At 41.3% G+C, this 14,604-nt stretch overlaps 1 protein-coding gene across 1 annotated transcript in view; it reads left to right on the forward strand.

Moving 5' to 3' along the window:
- ARHGEF4 (Rho guanine nucleotide exchange factor 4) overlaps positions 1-14,604 on the forward strand; it is a 230,653-nt gene that overhangs the window by 35,744 nt on the left and 180,305 nt on the right. The window contains 1 exon segment of the mRNA XM_014941530.1: positions 145-225. The gene's annotated coding sequence lies outside the window, so the exon portion shown is untranslated.

Below are 14,604 nucleotides of genomic sequence, written 5' to 3' on the forward strand. Positions count from 1 at the left end.
AACCAAAAACCGCTTTTTTTTTTTTTTTTTTTTTTTTTTTCCCCTGTGGGCAGGTGAACTGAAAGCAATAGTACTGCGGTCTCCTTGTTCCCTAAAGGCCAAAATGATTTATTTTTTTTATTTTCTTCCTATATCTCTGCATAGGAGTGCCAAGGAAGTGCTGTAAGGAGGACCGCTGGGGAAACAGAAGAGAGTACTTCTGAGAAGAGGCAGCTCCACATCCAGGTGCTGAGTTGGGAACATGTTTTCATTCATGGTGTAGTCAGAAGGGCTCTTTGTGTCTGCAGGAACTAATAATCTGTGTTTTACCAGTTTAGAACAAATGTAGGCTTCTTTAAGTGGGAATATTTGAACATCACATGAAAAAATCTATTTCAACATGGCCCATAGCAGGTGCCAGCTTGTAGTCCTTACAGTTGTCTTTAAAGAAGGTTTAGGAACATCATTTAATGGAAAGTTGATTTTGTAGCATAATCATTCTACCAAGCTCTGACAATAACAAATATACAATTGTAAGTTCACTCATTCCTCTTACATATTATGGTGTTGAATTATGACAGATTTTTAATTCTATGACAGTACACTAAATATCATATACACTCTAACAGAATGTAGTTTAATGATTCATTTGAAGACAATGCAACCTAAAGGTGTTCAGACCTTCCTAGGATTGTGTCCCGCATATGTACAATAACTACAGCTCCAAAGGTCTGAGCAGCAGTGTATTTTTTTGCATAATTAAGAGCTATGGGGAGTTAACTATTGTTTGATTCCGTCAAACTATGAGTTTCCAGAACTGAATCCTTTTTCATAGTAAATGGAGTTGATTTTGGGTAAATCAATGTCTCAGATGTTGTATCTGGGGCCCTGTTTGATGCTGGTTTTACTAGTGCCTTTCATTAATTCTCCTGGTATTATGTAGACCTGTTTTATGAAGGTTAATAATGCTCTTGGAGCCCTCACACCTTCCTGTATAATTCATGTGCCTCCCCTGCCACAGGATCACAGGATGTGAATGCCTTGCATTCTTTGTCTTTGCTGTTCCATTAGAGCAATTCAGGGAGGCACAGTTATCCTTGGGGAAAAGCTAAGGTATTGGGAGCGTAGAAGTCAAATGATACATCCAGAGAAGTCTTAGGTAGAAATAAATACCCAAGTCTAAGATATGAATGCTCAGAACTTCTGCTCAGTTACTCTGCAGCGGTGGTTGCTTGGTAAGTTCCCCAGTTCCTCAGTATATAGTGGAATTTGTAAACTGGACGTTATTATGTTCATCTTACCTGAGGTGCTTTATCTGGTGAATATTTTTATGGATTTGGGCTTTACATACAGTGGAAGACTAGGCAGGTGATGGTGGTTTCATGTTCTATACAGTAGCACAGGAGGAGGACACTCAGTCAGGGCCCAGGACACTTACCTTTCATTTCTTTCCCCTACGGGAGGGTTAAAACCCATGTTTTTGACTCTTTGGAAGAGTTTTTGTGTCCCTTATAGCTTAACTATGTGTTTTGTGGTAGGATTGTTCTTGTGCCTTCCCATTGAAACTGTTCTACTCTCCATGGTATAATAAAGGATCAGCTGAAATGAGAAAGATCAAAAGACATTATTTTGCTTTAGTTGTTAGGACTGTGGAGGTGGAAGGGAGGTGCAACAGCTACGATACAGCTTGTCTCTCCTCTGTCTTTTCTCATAATTACTCTTATTAAAAGCTTGGTCTAGTGTCTCCCATTTTGCTTCTTCTCTGTTTCTTGTTTATTACATCTCCATTCTTCCCAAAGTCATAAAGTACCTCAGTTTCCATATGTGTATCTCGCCTGCTTCCTCTAATCTGGCTTTTGTCTGTCTGCTGCCAAAGTGTGGCATATAAACTGCAGCCAAGCTTCCTAGCTATAAAAAAGACATACAAGCACATCTTCTGTATTCTTTTTCTAATATGAAGTAAATGAACTTTACAGCAAACAAACTTAAAAACATCTGGCCAGAGAAGCTCCGTTCTGCCAGGAGCTTCCTCCCCTTCCCAAGCCCACCCATGGAGGAGCTCACACATCACATCTTGCAACTGTTTCCTCTATAGCTAAAACTGACATATATAGGGCAAATTGCTCTGTTTAGGGAGGAGCAAGTCAAAGGACTGTATTTGTATTTGTGTGTGGTTCTGTATGGAAGTCTTGAGGGGAGGCTGAAGTTGAGAAACAGCCCAATTTAGAAGACAACTGAAAATGAAAAATAAATGTATTCCCTTAATTCTAAGTAAGGTTCAGAGGAAAATGTGCTGGCACTGCTGTCAGGGGCCTGTTTGCTGGCTTATGTCCTTTTCTGGCAAGCACCAATTTAAAGTGATTAATATGCAGTCTCTTCATTTGAGTGAAAGTTTAACAGCATGCAATTTTCTCTGTCAGTTTAATACATGTGAAATATTCTGCCAAATTCTGGAATTTCGTGCTGCAGACGCATAAATATATCGCCTTCCCTGTGTTCTCCTGACAAGAACAAGAACATCAGACAACACCCTGTACATACTTACCTTTGAAAAGGCAAAATGGTAAAACTGGTTTCATAAAATTCCTGTCTGAGAGAACACCATTCTTCAAACATCCTGGATATTAAAAGTTTCTGCTTGCTCCCTGGGAAATTAAGTAGTAAAACAAGCTCATGTGTATGTGAAACTAGTTATAGAAGGCTTCCAGCTGAAAGTGAATTGCCTACTTATAAAAAGTCTTAAAAGTGTGGGTTTTTTCACATAATGAAGCAATTTCTGTTTGCTTTTAACATGGCAGCTGATGATCTTTTCCTGTTGGAGAGGTAGAGCAAGCATTTGGGAAGATGAGGGCCCCAGTGTTTCAGAAGCTGAACAACTTCAGCTCCCTTCCTTTACCTGATCAGGAAGGTGCTGACTTACAAGCAAGTTCAGATCTTGCAAACAGCAGTAAGAATCCCTTGAGCTCAAAAGAAATGTTTGATAATTCTGACATGTCAAGAGTGAAGTGGGAGATGGTTCCTGGTGAGATGTGCACATCATATTTAAAATCCTAAACATTTTAGGAGTCCTGACCCCTGTTTGAAAATAGGAGTCCTAAAAGCGAACTGTGAAATGACAGTTGAGATGATCATCCTCTTGCTAGCTTAAAGAGCCTATCTCTAGTCCTGCTGTTTGAAAATTTTGGCAGATATTTACAGTCTCTACAGATTCCTCTCCTTGCAAAAAGAGACTGTGTATTAATTCAAACCCACCATGGATATTTATGGTTTACCAAAGCTAGAATTCATATGGAAACTATGTGTTCATTTATATTTAGGGCTCCCTAAGCAAGCAAATTTTCCTGGGATAATGCTGATTATTAGTGGAACACGTGCTATTACTTAAAATAAGGCTTGCATGGAGTTAAAATGGAAGAAAATCAGTTTTGTGTGTGGTTTGAACTACTTGTAGGAGAATAAAAAGACTCATAAAAACCTATGTTGTGGTTGATGACATAAGAATGATTAGGGTATAAAAATGTGTAATACAGATAACTTTACTGCTCCTCTAATGTTTCCTTCATTAGAGAATAGGTATACTGACTTATTTGCTCAGAGATATCATCTAAGTGGAGATGTAGTTGCTTGAAGATTTAAAAAAAATAGTAGATTTGGAGCAAGGAGAGAGTTCTCTATGGCTAAAATGGGTTTGTTTACTTGAGAAATGGGTCCTCGCATTAGGCAATTGGAAGATATTTAATTTAATGAGACCATTAGAGGACACAGATGTTTTTCTAGGTGGATGTACAGCTTTGGTCAAACTGCAAATCAGAATCAGTTTTGCAAGTGTGAAATGGGAGTATCTAGAATTCATTTAATCTTGGATAACTTAGGTCAGATATATGAAAGCCTTTATTTTCTACTGTACAGGAGTTTAGCACAATGGTTGGTAGAAAAGTTTTAAGTATTATTATTATTATTTTAATAGCTGGCATAGTGTTATCAAGACATGAAGCAGCACGCTACTTTCCTGATGTATCAACACTGTCCTAGGAAGTGTAAACTAAAGTAAACTTCTATTTGTAGAAAAGATTTTTGGGGGTGAGATTTTCCTAAAAAAACAGTGCATAGCTTAGGTGAGAAAATAGCAAGAAAATACTGTTAGTATTAATTTGCATTGAAGGAAAGATGGCAAATGGGAAAGATGGTGAAAAGGAAGTTGGCTTCTTTCCCTGACACTGTACAGCTTCCACTGTCCCGGAGCTGTGCAACTGGTTTTGTGTGCATGGAGCAGATGGGGTATGACAGGCTTAATCTTGTTTTTCTTGATGTTGGTGAGTCACCTGAGCTTTAGTACGTGTGATTTGAAGCCCAGTGATTAAACAGCAGGGACTGAAAGGGCATTAAGGAATGACATACCCTGAAAGTCAGTGGAGTGCTGTTTCTAGCCTGGTTTGGTGTACAGCTGAGAGCCTGAGAAAACCAGGTCTCCTAACTTGATATCCTCTGCAAGCACATGAGTGTTTCCTTGGAACCCTTTTTAGTCTGTATCTTACTTGTAGAAAAGAAATGGTTTTGTGGGGAGCCAAAGGGAGCATCTGGTCAGCTATTCAGCTAGTAGCTAACCCTTAATGACTCAGAAGAAAGCTTCGTGTCCTGCCTCAATTTACTGCTAAATCATAGACAATCAAGCTGGCTTTTAGTCCAACTACTAATACCAGGCGTACACAAGCAACATAAAAATTGGGATGCAGTCACATCTTTCCAGTTTGAAACATTTTAATTTCTTGCCTTAGCTGCTCCTTTTGGGGCAGCGTTTTCTCTTATCTCCATCTTTCCTGTTTTTACTGCTGATTGGAAAGTGATTTTTGCAGGTTACTTCTGCAAGATAGGCATCACAGTGGAGTGGACAGGAGCAGAAATAATGATCAAAGCAGGCTAAGTACATACAGATGGGTGTGTGCAAGCTTGAACCTGCCAGTACATAGCACTGCGTTAGTGCATAGGCAAATGCAAGCCAAAATATTCACATTGTCTTAAACACACACTGTGTAAAATTTGGCTGATTACTATAAAAATATTTTTAAACTATTCTTCGTGGGATAACGTGGTTGAATTTCCTTTCCCTGAGTTCTCAAAGGGATCTAAAACATTCAATAGCAGTGTTTGGCAAAAATAAAATACAACAAATCTTTTACACTTGGCTCACTTTAGAACATAGATTTGCCAGATCTTCAGCTTTTTTTCTAATGAAGTGCTGCTGTTCAGGGAGTGTAGCCAAAGAGTCTCATCACGCATTTTTTTTTACTGGCACTGGTGTCTGGGTTCTTGGGCTGTGCAGCAAAACAGCCTGGCGAATGGGAGTTCATTCCAGTGTATAACATTCTGCAGCTCTAACTTTCCCCATTGCTTAGATCATCCAGATCCAGTTTTCCTCTCTGGAGATGCCTAACTATTTTACTTTTATCTCACTGTCAGCTTTTCTCAGATTTTCCATTTCTTGTCATGGAAGGTTGCTATGAGAGGGTCTAAGAATCACCTGGGCAGAAGTTGGCAACTGTATGTATGTGTCTGTTCCTTCCATAGGGGTAGCTGTCACACAGCAACAGCTCTCAGCCTTCTGAGTTGTACATGCCCTGGCTTTTCTTAACCCACCTTGAAAACTAGAGCTGTGTAGAACCAGATCAATATCCCCAAGCTGTGCCTTTTGCAGGGATTGTTCAAAGGGCCTGTATGCATTGCAGCTACAACAGAGATTGGCTTTATATGGCAGGTTTATCCTGCCTGGATTAAATAATAGCCATGAAAGTGCAGCTGTCTGATATCATCCTGAGTTTCTCAGTGGACTTGTACAGGTTGTGCTGAAGTGCATGTAGTCTCATCTTTATTATTATTGCAGCATCAGTATAGCCTCATAAATAGTGCCACTCTACTGGCATACAAAGCAGGGCACTGTTACAAAGGCTGAGTAGAGGCCTGAGTATTTGATTTGGTATCTTTTTAACAGATCTGCGCAGTTTTCTAAGATTCATCTAATGTGAACGTGTCCCAGAGAGGAAATAGAGGAAGAGTAAAATTCCTGGTGGAATGAAGGATTAGCAGCATTTATGTAAGTTAGTTTCTTTCCATTCCACACATGCTTTGCTTATTAATACTCCAAGTACAACATGGACTTCTGCAGTCCCCAGCCTTATTGCTGCAGTGGATGCACAAATACTTTAGGGCACAGCAAACTGAAAATCAGCAGGTTGAGATGATGCAGTTACAACCCCCATTAAGAAATACATTGCAAGTCTTGTGGTACTGATCAGTGGCTAAGGTTGAATTCTTAGGTATTAATTTTAATAGATACCAGCTGCAGAGTCAACACACACACAGTTAATCCTTGGAACACACATTAAATATATGACAGTGACTGGGAACAGCTCAAAGATAAATAGCAAGAGGTTTTGGTGCCTGAGCCAGAGATCCCAACAGGTCGGCTAGTGCAGTGTCAGTTCTGCAGCTGTCAATTCAATTGTTCAGCTTAATCCACTAACAGTTTTATTTTTGTTTCATAAATTCATTAATTTAATCTTGAATACAGAACTGAGGAGGTGATGGCTACAGGAGCAAGCTAGGCTGGTAGTCTGTGAACTTCACCCTCCCTGCTTGCTGCATGTTGCAGTTCAAGCCTGCAGGAGCTTCTGTTTTTCCACCTGTAATCTTCCTTTCTCCTGTCTCTGTCAAGGGTGCATTACAGTTCTGTGGCATGAACTAATGAGGGTTGCTTGAGGCTATTCTTCTGCCTGATGAGTTCAGGGTTCCAAAATACTCGAGTTAATGTGATCTGGGGGGCTTTTGACACCTGCCCACGGAGGTGTTGCTATTTGCCATCTGTACTGCAAGTCAAATACCAGGTCATGGCTGGCATTAACAACTGGTAAGTTGTGGAAGGAATTAATGCTAGTAACTATGTGTCTTTAACTCTTGCCAAGTGCCATGCGAGGAAAGAGGTGCGTACTTTCTTATTTTAATCTGATAGTTTCTTACCTTTATTGGCCTGTTTGTGTCTGGGGAGTTTCCAGGAAAAAAGCTATTGGTAGAGGCTGAGAAACACCTGGGTTTTCCAGTGGCAGGTAAGCCAACCAACAAATATGCAGCTAAGAGGTGGGGTGTGCCCAGTTCTCAAACATCGAGCTATAGGGTGGAAACTAGAAGCAGGGGACTTGAACACGTATCAATTGGATTCTGTGTCACTAGAACAAACTGTTGAGTTCTCTCTTACAGAACAAACTTATTTCAATACAAGATTTTAAAGATATTTGTGAAAAAATGACTTAAAAGAGCTAAATCTAACATGGAAAAGTGAAAATCAGAAAACCTAGAAAATCACATAGATACAATATCAGGGAAAAGTACATGCAAGAGGGCAAACACAGTGAAATGATGTTGAACATAGGATAGGAAATGTAGGCTGTGATTTCATGGAGGAAGGAGTGTTGCCAGATCAACAAGGCATGAAGCAGCAAAACAAGCTGGTCATCGTTCTGTATTAAAAATGCAGAGGAACATTGTTTCTTATGCCTGTATACACAACACTTTGGACTATGTGCTTACACGCTTAAAAGGCTTTTACTATTTTCCACTGTGAAGTGTGGCAATATATGACAATAATGGCATACTTTTTCTCTGGCTATACAATCTATTGTGTAGCTATTGTCCATTTATGCACAATCTAATTACTTGTGCTACGAGTGAAAGCCTACTCTTGCTAATAACACCTTGATTGAAAACATATTGGTAAACAAGAACAGCATTTATATGTTAATCAAAGGAATAATTGTACTAAGAGTACAAGTACTTTGTTTTTTTCTCAGTTTTGAAGCAGTTCTTGACTGAAAAACTGGCCCCATCTCAAATGACTAACCTCATGATGTCACCTGCTTGGGGAGAAAGCTCTAGACTTTCTCGCTCCCCAGTGATCAGCTGTGGGATCTCCTCAGAGAGGGAGACAGCAGTTTGTGGGAATTTCTCTGTCGTGTGTGCACTGTCTATTCCTGGAATAGTTTCCAAAGAGCTTTTCCTACAGACAAACCTCTCCATAAAGTACTCTGCCTCTGCCACACACATTAAACTTTCTGCATTAGAAATCTGAATGTCATGAGCCCTTAAAACAGTATCATTGTCCTAACCAGAACCTGTCACCTAATTGAAGAGTATTGTCTTATTCCCTGTCTGATCAGATCTCACCAGAGGCCTGTTTTGATCAGTTCCAGTAGAGTCAGGCCCGCAAAGTGGGACAAGGACTCATGCCTGAAAGCAATCTTTTAATAACCTTGATACTGGCTCTTTTAATATTCAGTCTTCCATCAGATTGATAATACCTAGTGTTGCTTTATGCCTCTCTCTGTCCATGCACCTAATGGCTTGAAATTGTAGCATTAGCACTTCTTCTGGTACCATGCATCTCACCTTACTGTGGGTGCTGGCACTTTCTGTGTATCTGGGGCTGATGCAAAGACATGAAAATGGATTTTATGTCCAGTGTAGGGTACACTGAGAGTGATAGCTTGGACTGCACCACAGTAAACCACACAGAGGTTTTAAGAGCTGATTTGAATCTGAGGTAATGGATATAACTTTGAGACAGTGGTCCTGAGCTTCTAAATAACTTTAAGAATAGCGGAACTCTACTTCATTACACCCTGTCATTTTAATCATCTGCGTGTGATAGCACCCCTCTGCTATCTACATGGCTCAGAGATTGTGGAGAATAATAGGTGGAGAAGCCAGTCATGCTGCTTCTATCTAGCTTACTAACAGCAGGACTTCTATCCAGGCACAGGAAAAAATCACAGAAGCCCAAATTCTGCACTGCATTCCAGTTTCCATCTTTTTGAGCTGTACTGGGCATATTTGAGGGCATATTTTTAGTTTGGGACCTCAGTACTCCCACTTTAGACTTTCTCTGGACCCAGTCAATTCTTCCTAGAATTTCTGTTTGGAATTCATTTCACAGCTTTTATTAGGGTCAAAAGCAACTACTATCAAGTTTGGTTTTAGCTCTTTACTGCAAGGGATTTTTAAATGAACGTGAATAAAATATTTTCTGAACCCATAGCAAGAGTTCCCTATTGGACTACATTACCAGCCATCTAATTCTGTGTCACCTGTGCCTCTAGCTTAGAAGAGAGCTTTGGACATCTAACCAGCTCTGAATTAACCTTGCAGGATTCATAGCAAGGCTGCTGTGTCTCACAGTCTGGGCTCAGTCTTGAATGGAGGGGTCAAATTGGAGAACAATACTTTCATCTGTCTGTGGGTAGGGGGCTGAACATGTGACAGCAGTGACATTTCTTCTCCTTGTGGCAGCACCAGCAACTCCCCATAAATGCTTTGGCAGAGATCAGTGCTGGTGCCATTACTGACCACATTCCTCTCAGGGTTCGATCCATGGCTTTTGCTTCTCAGATTTTCTTTATTATTTTACTTTAGAAGCTCGTAATTAAAACCTCCTCTTAAACTATCCTGTCATGTAAAACAAAGCCTGAGCAGTACTAGCTTAGCTTCTCTATGCCAATGTCCAGCAGTAAAGGGATTTTGTTGGGCAACAGTGGCCAGTGTTGGTGCACAGAGATTTCTGACTTAGCAGCACAAATGTTTACCCAGCTGAGAGCTGAGTCTGTTGTAAAGTACAGAAATACCTGTCTCAGCTCCCCAAGGTGCAGTTTCCCATTATAAGCCCAGAATCTCTTTCCTTCTGTGAAGACAGGAAACTTAAATGCTTTGATTACAGGAGCAAAATTCAGAAGGATTTGAAGAGTACTTGAACCAACATGTTAGGCTGCATCAAGAGGTATATTTTAATGATAATGGTAATCAAATGAACTGCCTAAGGGCAAATAAGCAATTACACTGGAGATGAAAGTGTCTGACATGATCATTCAGAAATTAGAATACCTGTTTGGTCACTTAAGTCATCTTGCTCAGGCAGTTGGTGATGGCTGCCTGCAGCATGTCCCTTACTGCCCAGGTCAGAGTGACAGCTTAAAGTCTTCATTCTTCAAAATATGAGAGTCTGCGGATATAAATTAAGTTTCCACTTAGCCATATTCAATGTCTTCTTTAATATGGGGTGGTTATGTCTTTACTGACATGAAAACAATGAAATCTCTAGACTTTGTACTCTAAGGGGAAGACAACATAGGGCAAAATTGTTATTCCTTGGTGGAATCTGACAGAGGCATATGATACTCTCAGAAGAGGCAAACAGGTAGGTCCAGTTCAACCTGTGTTCTATGCACACAAGACCTCTCATGTTTGACCTTTGCAGTCATAAAGCTGGAATGACATCAACATATTTTCTAACATTTAGTTGGTTTGGAAGCCAACACGATAGAATCCACATAATACCCAACTAGGTTAAACTAACCCAAGTGAACGGTACATGAAGTAGTCGGATAGTGGAATTCATGGGAAGAAAAACCTCCCACCAGTACAGCAGTGGAGTTTCAGTGCCACTTGTCTGCCTCTAGAGAATCCTAGTCTCAGTGCTCTGCAAGATTTTGGTACCTAACTTTTGGTAACCTAACTTTTGGTATCTAGACAGATGTTTTTAATTAAGGCAGCCTGTAGTGCCTGATCTGCTGAAGACAGCATCAGTGTAAAGCATGATTTTTCACTGTGGTGGCAAAAGGCAAAATGGATTTTTTGTTCTATGAGTCAATGACAGTTTTCGGCTGCTGTTCTTAAAAAAGCTGAAAAGGCATGTCAATTTACATAGTGTATCAGTAAGAAAAATGTCAGCAGTGGCACCTGAACATTAGGAGCTCTATGCCTGTACCAAAGAGTATAACTCCTCATTGGCCAAATAAGGCTTCGGAGTCATACCATGGCAAAAATGATCACCACAGTTTTGCAAGTAAAGTTTATGTTAAGTGATAAACTCCTCACTCTGAAAACAGACTTGGAGGTAGTGAACTCCTGGGAACCCATTGTTTACTTTTAAGGGGAGGGAGTAAAATTGTGAAAGGTTAGCTGTGAAAAAAGCAGTCTATTGTCAGTAGGCTGATGTTCTAGAAAATGCAAAATGTTGGGCATCAGAAAGCTTTGTATGGATTTACAAATCAAAGTTACTGGCAGGAACTTCTTCATTAAACATAGGACAAAGGGGGAAGGGAGATCTTTTAGGTGTTAGCAGCCCATCCCCACTTCAACCTGTGTTCTATGCACACAAGACTTCTCATGTTTGACCTTTGCAGTCATAAAGCTGGAATGACATCAACATATTTTCTAACATTTAGTTGGTTTGGAAGCCAACACGATAGAATCCACATAATACCCAACTAGGTTAAACTAACCCAAGTGAACGGTACATGAAGTAGTCGGATAGTGGAATTCATGGGAAGAAAAACCTCCCACCAGTACAGCAGTGGAGTTTCAGTGCCACTTGTCTGCCTCTAGAGAATCCTAGTCTCAGTGCTCTGCAAGATTTTGGTACCTAACTTTTGGTAACCTAACTTTTGGTATCTAGACAGATGTTTTTAATTAAGGCAGCCTGTAGTGCCTGATCTGCTGAAGACAGCATCAGTGTAAAGCATGATTTTTCACTGTGGTGGCAAAAGGCAAAATGGATTTTTTGTTCTATGAGTCAATGACAGTTTTCGGCTGCTGTTCTTAAAAAAGCTGAAAAGGCATGTCAATTTACATAGTGTATCAGTAAGAAAAATGTCAGCAGTGGCACCTGAACATTAGGAGCTCTATGCCTGTACCAAAGAGTATAACTCCTCATTGGCCAAATAAGGTGATAAACTCCTCTGAAAACAGACTTGGAAGTAGTGAACTCCTGGGAACCCATTGTTTGCTTTTAAGGGGAGGGAGTAAAATTGTGAAAGGTTAGCTGTGAAAAAAGCAGTCTATTGTCAGTAGGCTGATGTTCTAGAAAATGCAAAATTTTGGGCATCAGAAAGCTTTGTATAGATTTACAAATCAAAGTTACTGTCAGGAACTTCTTCATTAAACATAGGACAGAGGGGGAAGGGAGATCTTTTAGGTGTTAGCACATGTCACAACACCAATGAATTTGGGCTGCAGAGTCTCTTTAATGCAGGTGCGTCTGTTTGTGTTAAGAGAGCACCTGTGGGGTGGGTTGAGGTCAGGCTGCCAGGTGCCATGAAGTAGTCGGATAGTGGAATTCATGGGAAGAAAAACCTCCCACCAGTACAGCAGTGGAGTTTCAGTGCCACTTCTCTGCCTCTAGAGAATCTTAGTCTCAGTGCTCTGCAAGATTTTGGTACCTAACTTTTGGTAACCTAACTTTTGGTACCTAGACAGATGTTTTTAATTCAGGCACCCTTTAGTGCCTGATCTGCTGAAGACAGCATCGGTGTAAAGCATGATTTTTCACTGTGGTGGCAAAAGGCAAAATGGATTTTTTGTTCTATGAGTCAATGACAGTTTTCGGCTGCTGTTCTTAAAAAAGCTGAAAAGGCATGTCAATTTACATAGTGTATCAGTAAGAAAAATGTCAGCAGTGGCACCTGAACATTAGGAGCTCTATGCCTGTACCAAAGAGTATAACTCCTCATTGGCCAAATAAGGCTTCGGAGTCATACCATGGCAAAAATGATCACCACAGTTTTGCAAGTAAAGTTTATGTTAAGTGATAAACTCCTCACTCTGAAAACAGACTTGGAGGTAGTGAACTCCTGGGAACCCATTGTTTACTTTTAAGGGGAGGGAGTAAAATTGTGAAAGGTTAGCTGTGAAAAAAGCAGTCTATTGTCAGTAGGCTGATGTTCTAGAAAATGCAAAATGTTGGGCATCAGAAAGCTTTGTATGGATTTACAAATCAAAGTTACTGGCAGGAACTTCTTCATTAAACATAGGACAAAGGGGGAAGGGAGATCTTTTAGGTGTTAGCACATGTCACAACACCAATGAATTTGGGCTGCAGAGTCTCTTTAATGCAGGTGCGTCTGTTTGTGTTAAGAGAGCACCTGTGGGGTGGGTTGAGGTCAGGCTGCCAGGTGCCCAGCCAGCTGCTCTCTCACCTCCTCCTCAACTGGACAAGGGGAGAAAATAAGATGAAAAAGCTCATGGCTGGAGATAAAGACACTTACCAATTACTGTCATGGGCATAACGGCCTCAACTTTAGGGAAATTAATAAAGACACTTACCAACTACTGTCATGGGCATAACGGCCTCAACTTTAGGAAAATTAATTTAATCTGTTGCTACTTAAAATAGATAAATGGTGAGAAACAAAGAAAAGCTGAAACACCTTCTCTCTTTTCCACCCCTCTACTTTTTCCCCCAGGGTTGAAGTTTACTCCTTCATCCCTGACTCCTCCATGTCTCCCCTGACTGGTCTCACCTCCTCCTCAACTGGACAGGGGCAGAAAATAAGATGAAAAAGCTCATGGCTGGAGATAAAGACACTTACCAATTACTGTCATGGGCATAACGGCCTCAACTTTAGGGAAATTAATTTAATCTGTTGCTACTTAAAATAGATGAATGGTGAGAAACAAAGAAAAGCTGAAACACCTTCTCTCTTTTCCACCCCTCCACTTTTTCCCCCAGGGTTGAAGTTCACTCCTTCATCCCTGACTCCTCCATGTCTCCCCTGACTGGGCATGGGGGATTGCTGTTGGCCCGTAACAGTCCCTCTCTGCTGTTCCTTCCTCCTCACACTCTTCCTCCCCGCTCCTTCCCACAGGATGTCGTTCTTTGAGGACAAACCTGCCCCAGTATGGGCTCCTCGGGGGCCCATCTCCTGGTCTTCACACCTTGTCCCTCACCCCTGGTGCTGGGCGGCTTCCTCACAGGGCCCCGCCCGCCATTATGAGGGAGGGGCCCATCTGGTCCTCACACCTTGTCCCTCACCCCTGGTGCCGGGCGGCTCCCTCACAGGGCCCCGCCCGCCATTATGAGGGGAGGGGCCGGGCCCCGCCCTGAGGCGGTTGGAACCATCCAGAACCGGCTGGAACCGGCTGTGGGGCAGCCCCGGCTCTCCTCACACAGACCCCAGCGCCTGCGCCCCCCGCGCCACCTGTGTTTTTCAGGAATGTAAAAGGACGTATGTAGCTCTATAATGATATTTTAAGATGAAAGTTCACAGCTGACTGATTTCTAGAAAGTTTCTTGCCGTTTTTCCGAAGTTTTGGGCAGCGGAGGGCCAGTAAGAGTAGTGTTTTCTTTAAGGAGTTGCAGGACTAAGGGAGCACTGTGCAATTTGGGTGTGCGATGTGGTGAGGTAAACCAGTCCAAGAAATGTACTGGTCTGAGGGAAAGATCTCAGCGGATTTACAGAAAAGGAACGTCCTTATTTCCAGCACGCACACAGGTATAGCGTGGAAGAGTTGAGTGAGTGATGGATGATTGAGCTTTAACCTTAATTTCAGAAAATAACAAGCAACTGAAAGAGGAGTCAAGTTCTTGGGGCAACTGCCCTGGCCAGAGGCAATGACTCACTTTTGGCATATTGTTTGGCACACGGGCAGCTCTGTAGAGAGCAGATAAAAATCAGGCAGCAAAAGATCTGGCTTTTCACCTGCACAGGTTGATTCTTATTAAAACCCCTTTATTTCCTATGTGAGTAAAGCTTGATTTTCCTTTTCCTTTGTGAAAAACAAATGCCAAGGACTGCAAAAAGCAGGAGA

Source organism: Calidris pugnax, unplaced genomic scaffold (genome assembly GCF_001431845.1).
Source record: "Calidris pugnax isolate Ruff unplaced genomic scaffold, ASM143184v1 scaffold117, whole genome shotgun sequence".
In the NCBI taxonomy this organism is placed as follows: Eukaryota; Metazoa; Chordata; class Aves; order Charadriiformes; family Scolopacidae; genus Calidris; species Calidris pugnax.